Source organism: Macadamia integrifolia, chromosome 3 (assembly GCF_013358625.1).
Source record: "Macadamia integrifolia cultivar HAES 741 chromosome 3, SCU_Mint_v3, whole genome shotgun sequence".
NCBI lineage: Eukaryota > Viridiplantae > Streptophyta > Magnoliopsida > Proteales > Proteaceae > Macadamia > Macadamia integrifolia.
This window is the reverse complement of record NC_056559.1, coordinates 18,593,877-18,604,003: the sequence shown is the minus strand read 5'-3', so window position 1 is coordinate 18,604,003 and position 10,127 is coordinate 18,593,877. Positions and strand designations below refer to the sequence as shown.

Genomic DNA, 10,127 nt, shown 5'->3' with positions numbered 1-10,127 from the left:
TTATTATTATTATTATTATTATTATTATTAAAGATCTCCTAGAAAGACCAAAGGAGAGGATTTTTTTCTGACTTGGTTTCTCTCTGCAATGGACAGACACTCCCATTGACATCCTTGAAGCTCTAGCACACCCAAAGGCCATAAGTATATATCTCTGTCTCTGCTGTTTCTTTTCTCTTCTTTGTTTCATTGTTCTCTCTCTCTCTCTCTCTCTCTCTCTCTCTCATTAAAATTGTTTTGAGCAACCAAAACACAGAAGGAAAGAAGTTGTAAACAATCTTGAAGGGACAGCTTTTTTTAGTGTTCTTAATTTTGGACCCAGCCAAGTAAAAATTTATTTTTAATCCGCTAAAAAATTTATCAGTTTTATCAAATTGGATCTTGCCATTTATCGATAAAAAAATTGAACCAATATATTTCTTATTCAATTTCATTTTCCAATCTCTATCTCTCTGAATGCACATCTATAGTCCTTATAAGACAAGGGAGGAAATCAAATCCACCATGGAAAATTCATCATTTTTTTCTTCGTATTGCGATGTTGTTCTTTCATTATTTGTCTATCTTGGATTATTTTAGATGAATGCAAACACAAATATTGGAAGGTATTACCACTGAAATGGATTTTGTTTGTCCTTTTTTTTTTTCCATCCCAAAATTTTCACGTTCGAAGATGGATCTCCTAATTCGATAATTTGTTTCCTTTAGTTTATTTTGAGCAAAGACATAGCAAGTTTTTCATTGTCTAGCACTACCTTTTATTTTATTTTTTTCATTGCTTTGTTTTTCTTTTACCAAGTTCTCATATACATATCATTATCATGTGAAGTTCTTGACGAGGAAATAAAATACTCTCTTTCTTTAAAGGTTAGACTCATGAGGATCATAGATTTTGTGAGGTTAGCGTTTTCGATATATTTGATTGTGTGAAATTCAGCGTCAAGTTTCAACATCTTGGAGGCTCCCTGAATTAGAGTTATTAGCAAATAGAGCATTGTTTCAAAATTTGGTAAGTCAACGAGAGGGTCTCTCTCTCTCTCTCTCTCTCTCTCTCTCTCTCTCTCGGGTCTTGAGCATTTAAAAAAAATAAAAATTCTATCACTTGTGTCAATCTGTTTGCAAATATTAATGCATCATGACTTAGCTTATTTCTTGTTTCAACAAGAAGGTGAGTCCGCCGATGACATTATCTATCTTCGCCAATATCACATTGATCGAATTTTTAGAGTAAACACTAAAAGGGCGTGTTGCGTACCTGGTGCATGAGGATCCAACATGTGTGAGGTCCCCGGGGGAGGGGGAGAACTATAGCGAGAACCATGTAATCTTACCCAGAGAATGTTGAGAGATTGTTTCAACCTTATCGTATTGTATATATAATATCTTTTGTGCACTAAAGTTAACAATCTAGCTAACACTGAGAAATTAAACTATTTAACTTCTCTACAGATCAGTAATTGATCAGAACTTATACTATGCTCGGATGAAGTATACATCAACCACAACCATGTCAAATTTACTTCATCTTTAGGTATTAACTTCTCTGTTTAGTATTTTGTTGTACCACTTAATTTGTTTCTAACACCTATATGGGTTTTGTGTCATTGTATGATGCTTTATACATGTGGGTTAGTTCATGGTAATGACATTGGAGTTAGTGGTGAGTGATTTAAATGATGAAAAAAGTGAATATAAGGAGTACAAGAAGAATAGCTAACAAAAACTTTGTTGGGTCTCACTTGTAATTTTGTTGGTGTTGTGTGTAACAAAAAAAAAATTATAATGATTCTCTTTCATTTTTGTCTACAAATTTAAATATCTTTTTTTATCAGAAAGTAATTATGACATTGCAAGAATTTTATTTCTTTTTAGTCACAGGCTTCAACATTCAGGTCTTCAATAGTCATTGGTTGCCTCTCTCTCTCTCTCTCTCTCTCTCTCTCTCTCTCTCTCTCTCTCTCTCTCTCTCTCTAACATAAGACAACACGTGCATATTTTACTAGTATTTATATATAGAGGAATTATCACTCCCCTCCCCTGAACTTTGGGGAAACATCAAGTTCTTCCACGTTTTTTGAAATATTTCACTCCCCTCCCTCCAAATCAGAAGATTCTATCACTTGTTAGTGAGTGTTAGTTTCTGCTGTTAAGTGCCTAACCTATTTTTCATAATATCCTAAATGCCCCTCTACATAATCGATCAGAAGAAGAGAAAGCCAGCCCTCTCATATCCGCCTCTTTCTTCACCGTTGTTGCTCACCGAGAAGACCCAAGTGCTCCGTCTTCACCATCGCTGCTCACTATCCATTGATTGGAACCATAAGGGCCTACTTGCTTAGAGGGGACTTGGTGGGGTGGGATCAATGGGGTGGGATTTCTGACAACTTTCCCACAAAATAGTGTAAAATAGGGTTGTTTGGATGAAAGGGGTGGGAGAGCTATGGAATAATTGTCAGATGGTCAGGGTTTCCTGTCGGAGGCATGTTTCTTCCATTTCTTCCCTTTCAAAGTCCCACTGATTTGGTGGGACTCTTGTGGGAAAGACGAAGGAAGCGATCTGGTGGAAGAAAGACAAAGGAAGGCGATCTCTCTAGCTTTGTGGCTTCTTCCTCAACTTAGTTTATTCTCTCCCAGCAGAGGTAAGGCTGCGATCTTCTCTCCAGCTCTGTGTCTTCTTCCTCAACTCGTTTGTAGGTAATACCTAGAAAGAAGGGTTTTCATTTCTTGAGAAGAATCGAAGGGTTTTCATTCGACTCCTTCTCCTTCTTTTCCAGATAACAGAAATTGAGAGAGTGAAAGAGGAAAAAAAACCATAGAAACAACAAATCAAGAAAGACCAGAATCTTTCTTCATCGCCGATTCCGATCATCTTTAGCTCGGTACCATCTCCTACTTCTTTTTTTTTCTTCTGTTAATCAGTATTTATTCTGATTATATTTCTAATCATTGTCTTGTTTGATCTGTATGAGATGAGATTTATGTTTCTCTTAGGTTTTATTAGCGGTTCTGTTCTGCTGTTGTTGTATATCAATTTTTTTTTTTAGGGAAGGTAGTTGTATCATCTACCATTTTTCAGTGATTTGTCACAAAGAAGATGGTTTTGTCAAATCTGTCGAACATATGCCATATCGGAGGGGAAAACACAAACCTTTTGTCTGGAAAATCTTATATATGTTGTGGTTTTCTCTCATTTTATTTTCTGGATTGCTATACATCTCACTTTAGGACCTTTCTATGGTGGGTGACAGGTTAACTGTTCTGTTGAGTCTGAAAGTTAAATTTAGTCTCAGAGTAATTAGGATTCCCTCTTTGAGTCATGTTGATCCAAAAGTTAATTCTATATAAGAGGAACCCCCACCTTTCGACAACCTCAAAAGGTGATTTGCAGTTTTTTGAAGATTTGTTACTTTTTTTTGGGTTGTGTGGTGCTCTACATAAATGTTAGCCAGTTGACAGAACCAACCAAGAGCTTCTATTTCTTCTCACTTCTATTCTGATTACTCCCTCCTTTCAGGTGTGATATCCCATACTTCTCCTCAATCATTCTCTTCATAAATTGTTAAAATAGCCAAATGCTAAGTAACTTTGCAACTACATCCTTGTTCACCTCATGAGTTATATAGGACAGAAAAGGTTCTTACATAGGAGTAGAAAAAATTATATTGAATTGATGATCTTGATAGGGTTTAGAGGGAATTGTCATTAGTGTTCTATACAAATAAAGTAATGGTTGCATTTGGTGTATAATTGAAAACATAGGGGTTTATGGCTAGATGATAGATGCAATTTATGACTTCATGTTTATAGCAGTTGGACTTATAAAAGCAGCAGGCTCTGGGGTTAATGAACACAAAAACAAAGATATCCCTGATTACTCATCATTTGGCCCAATGTGTTCTCCTCACCTGAAATTTGTTTGTTCACTGGAATCCTGTGTTGCAGGGAATGTGATTGTGGTCTTTGGTTTGGTGGTTATTTCATTCTTTTCTTATTTTCATCCAGTTATTGATTCTTTTAAGAGAACCCACTACTTTTTTTTCTATTTTTTTTTTCTTACATCTTTGGTGTTATTGGTTGGGGAATTGGGGGTATTCTTTTTCACTTTAAGTCATTAAATTACTCATCTTTTTTATTAATTAATTTTTGCATTCTCATATTTATTTTCTATGAAATTTAAAATGCATTTTTAAATAATGGCACAAATTAAATCTTGCTGAATTGCAAATTTAATTAGGTTTTAATCCATGCATGTAGATAGTGATAATCCATAAAATCGTACTAAAACAAATCTCAACAGAATTTTCTTCTCTTTTTCTATATAGACTGCAATTTACAGATCTCATCCAAGTCACTGATGTGCAAAATGTTATTGGGTATTGAAGATTTTATGCCAAATAGGTTTACATACTTTTGACATCAGTACTAAAAGAATGAAATGTCCAATTAAATGTTGTTACATCAATAGTTTTGAGTTCAATGTTTGTTCCTTTAGAAGTGGAATATGGATGCTACTGTATATCAACAATGGAGAAGAACAACAGTAGCAGCTAGTTGTATGGCTGCTATAGCTGCCATACTTGTCATATTGGATGAATGTGACTATGACGAGGAGGATGAAGAAGCACCGCCTAAAAACAAAGTGTCGATTTTGATAAACTAGCCACCATTGTTGAAGGCATCAAGGATTTGGCAGCTGCACTTCGAGAACCACCCAAGCAACGCAGCCCTTATCAGATGGATTTGACACCTAGCCTCTATGCCATACGAGAGATGCTTGATATTTCTGATGTCATGGCTAGTAGTGTCACACCCCGTTCACACAGAACCGGACCGGTGACCGGGTTAACACTGGTTAACCCAAACTTGCCAGGATCATCTGATACGGTATCCCACAACAGCATACACACAACTAAGAAAGTGTTCATCAGTTCAGCGAAAGACTTAATTTACCTGTAAATATTCTCATTATACTTGACACCCAAATTGTAATATATAGTTAAGTACATGTGGGCCCGTAGGTATGATATTTACACAAAAGAATACAATTTACATATCAAGTACACAAAAGGGATCATAAAAAATACAAAGGGTACAGCTCAGCTCGGTATCAAAAGTAGAGCTAAGCTCGGCATCAAAGGTAAAGCTCAACTCGGTATCAAAAGTAGAGCTAAGCTCGGCATCAAAGGTAAAGCTCAGCTCGGTATCAAAAGGTAGAGCTCAGCTTAGCATTAGAAAAAGAGCTCAGCTCGGTATCAACAGTTAAGCTCAGCTAGGCATCAGAGCTGCGGTCCCGCAGCATAGCCCTCACACGAGCAATCCGTGTCGTGCTCTAAATCCTCGGGGATCCACCAATCCTCTTCAAGGAATTCAACTGTGGGGCCCAACCCGTGCTCTTCAGGTTGATGACCTGCAAAATCATCTAAAAGTGGTGCACACGTGGGATGAGCTCACTAGCTCAGTAAGTGAAAAGAAGGACCACACAGCAGTCCATAGAACAAAACACAACCATATGCACTATATGCTACGCAATTCATTTTAAATCACATCCACCTAAACAACATTACTAAGTCCTTGGTTTAGTGCTACTACAACCACAGTGCGCGTATACTCCGGGTACGAGCCGCGAACTCCATCCCGCGATACGCCCATAGGGCTGTCGAAAAAGGCCCACCGTGAGTACTCAGAAAAGTAAAACATGCCGACCACCAGCTCTCAACATAAAGTAAATGACAGAAATTAAAGGTGCTGACTCCAGCAATTTAAAAGCAATACGATTGGCCCTCTTGAATATACCATCGGGGTTGCCGATTGTCCTAATGACCAGCCGGGTGTATATCTAACTGCCACAGTGACCCAACAATTGCGACCATTGCTTCCCCCCAAATGGTAACCCAACACCTCAATCCCTGTTGGGAAGGGTCGTAGCACGGGAAAGTGATAATCCTACATCGCATGCTCCTATATGACAAAGTACGATTGCATAGTGCCTCCGCGTCCCATTCCACGGGCCACCAATGCACTCGTTTCCAAGCCGACTATGGCATCTAGTCTATTAATGCATTATGCACAATAAGGTCAACATCCATCTTATAAGCACATCACCATTTAACATTGAGAAAATAATCACAACACACATGTCATAAGATAATGTGAGGATGGCTAAGCTACATATAATTTGCATGATGACATGGCTAATCTAGATACCACAGAATGATGCACAACAAGCCTTAAAATAAAGCCAAACGTCCTCTCCCCGCTTACTTGTAGTGTACAAGGACTCACACTCGGTACGGGTGAGATCCAGTGCGAGAAGCATACCTGTTGGTGAACCTAAAATAAGTGAATGGGGATAGCATTTCACCATTTTGGGATCAAAATTAACACGACCCAATGACAAAATCATGTTTAGAATCCTAAAAGAAGGTCGCACATCCGTTTTGGGTCCGTTCGGACGTAAAATCACGTTGGGAGCCTCTCGGGTGGGTCGGACAACCCACCTGTCATGACCCACCAGTCAGACCCACCGGTCATAACCGGTGAGCAGGTCGGCCCGTTGGTTGGCCCATTGGTTGGGCCCAAGGGTCTGCCCTCTCAGGCGGGCCATTTGGCACACCGGTCTTGGCGGGAAAGTGCCATTTTTCCCCAAACTTCTCCCAACCTTTGGGGAATCAAATGGGGCTTTTCCAGACCCATTCTTCACACATTCAAGGTCTCATAAGATGGTTCTAACCTAGATCTAGGTTAGATTTAAGAAATGGAAAGCCATCTTACCTCCTTTGCTCAAGAACTCCTTCAAAACCCCAAAATCACTTCAAATCCACAATGCTTCTCCAACCTTGTAAATACTTCTTCAAATCCTTCAAAATCAACACATAGATCATCTATTAAACCTTAGATTCATCATCTCAAGGGGGATTTACAAGACCTCAAGAATCTCTACCAAAATCAAGAGTTTTACTTGGGTATAGTAAAGGTTTAAGGAATCTAGCCTTTGCTCACCTCTAAACGTAGATCTCGTGTTGGAGATCACTCTTCCGGCATCGGAATGGAAAGATCAACCCTCGGCGCCGCTGAAATCCATCTCTTCTTCCTCTTCCTTCTCTTTTCCTCTTCTTTCCCTTCTTTTCTCTCTCCTCTTTACTTTTCTCACCAAACGTCCGAGTGTCATAAATGAGAAAAAGGAAAAAAATATAATGATGGCTATTTATACCTTTTAAGATCTCTTATAACCTCATGGGTGGGTCACTCTGTGACCGCCCACCTGAGAGCCGAAAATTGGCCAACAAGTGGGATTTTGATGGGATTCGACTCTCGGCACGAATCACCCTCTCGGCATAAGGTATAATATACGTATGCGCCTTAAGATACGGATACATACCTGCTTTATCCGTACATGGCCTTATGATATGTGCATGTACACGGCTTGGGTACTCTCGTCTCCTCTGGCACTGGCTCGAACTTGTCTGGCCAGCCGGTGTTCAAGGTCACCCTTGCCATCATGGTCCATAAGGAACCCGCCTTAACTCTCTCCGGTTCGGGTCCTACATGGATAAACTGGGTCAACCGTGTAATCAGATCGGGTTTAAGAAGTAGGGTATTACATTTACCCCCCCCCCTTTCTGAAAATTTCGTCCTCAAAATTGGCATACCTGATTGTTCAAAAAGATGAGGGTACTTGGCTTGGATTTCATCCTCTTTCTCCCAAGATGCTTCTTCAAGTGAATGATTAGCCCATAGCACCTTTACGTAGGAAATGGAGCGGTTGCGAAGGGTTTTCACCTTTCGGTCCAAAATTTCAGCTGGCTGCTTTGTATAGGTCATTTCAGCTTCTAGATATTCTGGTTCCACGGGTAATACATGGGATGGATCATGGACGTATCGCTTCAACATGGATACATGAAATACGTTATGAACACCCCCGAGTGAAGGTGGCAGGGCAAGCATGTAGGCTACTGAGCCAACCCGGGCTAAGATCTCAAATGGGCCAATGTATCTTGGGCTCAACTTCCCCTTTCTATGAAATCTTTGCAACCTTTTAATAGGAGAGATCTTGAGAAACACCTTTTCTCTTGGCTGAAATTCAATGTCTTTTCTGCGGGTGTCTGTATAGCTCTTTTGAAGAGACTGAGTTGCTTTAATCCGTTCTCGAATAACATCGACCTTGTCACAAGTCATCTGTATCATTTCAGGTCCTAACATTCGGCGTTCGCCTACCTCATCCCAATACAGAGGAGTCCTGCACTTCCTACCGTACAATGCCTCATACGGAGCCATCCCAATTGTAGCTTGGAAACTGTTGTTATAGGAAAACTCCATAAGGGGTATATATTCTTCCCAACTACCACACATTTCCATTGTACATGCCCTGAGCATGTCTTCTAATATCTGTATGGTTCGCTCCGACTGACCATTAGTCTGTGGGTGGAAAGCAGTACTCAAATTCAATTGTGATCCCAAGGCACGCTGGAAGCTTTTCCAAAATCTGGAAGTGAACCTTGGGTCCTGTCTGATACAATGCTCACTGGCACTCCATGCAAGCGCACTATGTTATCCATGTAAAGTTGTGCTAATTTGGCCATAGAGAACTTGGTCTTGATGGGAATGAAATGAGCAGTCTTAGTAAGCCGATCAACGATCACCCATATCGCGTCCATTCCCTTAGGTGTACATGGTAGTCCGGTGATGAAGTCCATTGTAATCCTATCCCACTTCCATTCTTGTACTGGGAGTGGCTGAAGAGTACCATAAGGTCGATGCCTCTCAGCTTTTACTTTCTGGCATATAAGACAAGTCGCTACATATAGAGCTATTGTGACTTTCATGCTTGGCCACCAGTAATTCTGTTTGAGGTCTTTATACATCTTTGTACTTCTTGGGTGGAGTGAGTACTCGGAGCTATGTGCTTCTCGCACTATCTTGTCTTGTATATCCAAATCATTGGGTACACACAATGTGCCTCGAAACATCAATGCCCCATCACTGGCTAAAACAAAATCTGGGTCGCTCATTGTTTGATCTTGAAACTTAACTCTGATCCGCTGTAATTCAGGATCCAAAGTTTGTTTCATTATTACCTCTTGCCTAATATTCGGATGCACCTGTAGAGCCGCCAAGGATACGGTCAACCATTTAAGGTTTTCTGGTTGACGTTCAAACTCTAAGGTTGCTCCTTCATAAAAGAGAGCTTCATCTATTAGCGTTGCCTCTTGTACAAGTGATGGGTTAACTGCTAAGTACGAGAGTGACACAGTCTGTGCCTTTCGACTCAACGCATTTGCCACTACATTCGCTTTGCCGGGATGATACTGAATGTCGCAGTCATAATCCTTTATGAGCTCCAGCCATCTCCTCTGCCTCATGTTCAAATCCTTCTGGGTGAAAAAGTACTTAAGGCTCTTATGATCACTGTATATCTCACACTTCTCCCCATACAAATAATGTCGCCAAATCTTAAGGGAAAAAATGACTACGGCTAGTTCCAAGTCATGAGTGGGGTAGTTCTTCTCATACTCCTTTAGTTTTCGGGAAGCATACGCTATCACCTTTCCACGTTGCATGAGAACACAACCCAACCCAACTTTGGAAGCAACAGTGTAGACTGTCATTCCACCTGTGCCTTCAGGGATGGTCAACATAGGGGCCGACACCAACCTCTTCTTCAATTCTTGGAAACTCTTCTCACATTCCTCTACCCAGTCGAATTTCACATCCTTTTTGGTTAATTTAGTCATTGGCGCTAAGATTCGACCAAAATTTTCAATGAAGCGCCGGTAATATCCAGCCAAACCCAAGAAGCTTCTAATTTCAGTGACAATTTTAGGGCTTTCCCACTCTACTACTGCTTTCACCTTATCAGGATCCACCTCGATTCCAGCCTTAGACACTACGTGCCACAGGAATCCAACTTGCTCAAGCCAAAATTCACATTTGCTGTATTTGGCAAACAATCGTTGTTCTCTCAACCTCTGTAACACCATTCTCAAATGTTGAGTGTGCTCCTCTTCTGTCTTTGAGTAGATCAGGATGTCATCAATAAAAACAATTACCCATTTATCGACGACATCGTGAAATATTCGATTCATTAAATCCATGAATGCTGTCGGTGCATTGGTTAACCCAAAAGATAA

General features: G+C 40.1%; 1 long non-coding RNA gene across 1 annotated transcript; it reads left to right on the top strand.

The window, feature by feature from the left end:
* Positions 1-50: 50 nt before the first annotated feature.
* On the top strand, positions 51-4,635 carry LOC122073058. Its single transcript, XR_006138643.1, has 3 exons — positions 51-144; positions 938-1,009; positions 4,493-4,635. It is a non-coding gene; the product is annotated as an uncharacterized LOC122073058 (long non-coding RNA).
* Positions 4,636-10,127: the final 5,492 nt, after the last annotated feature.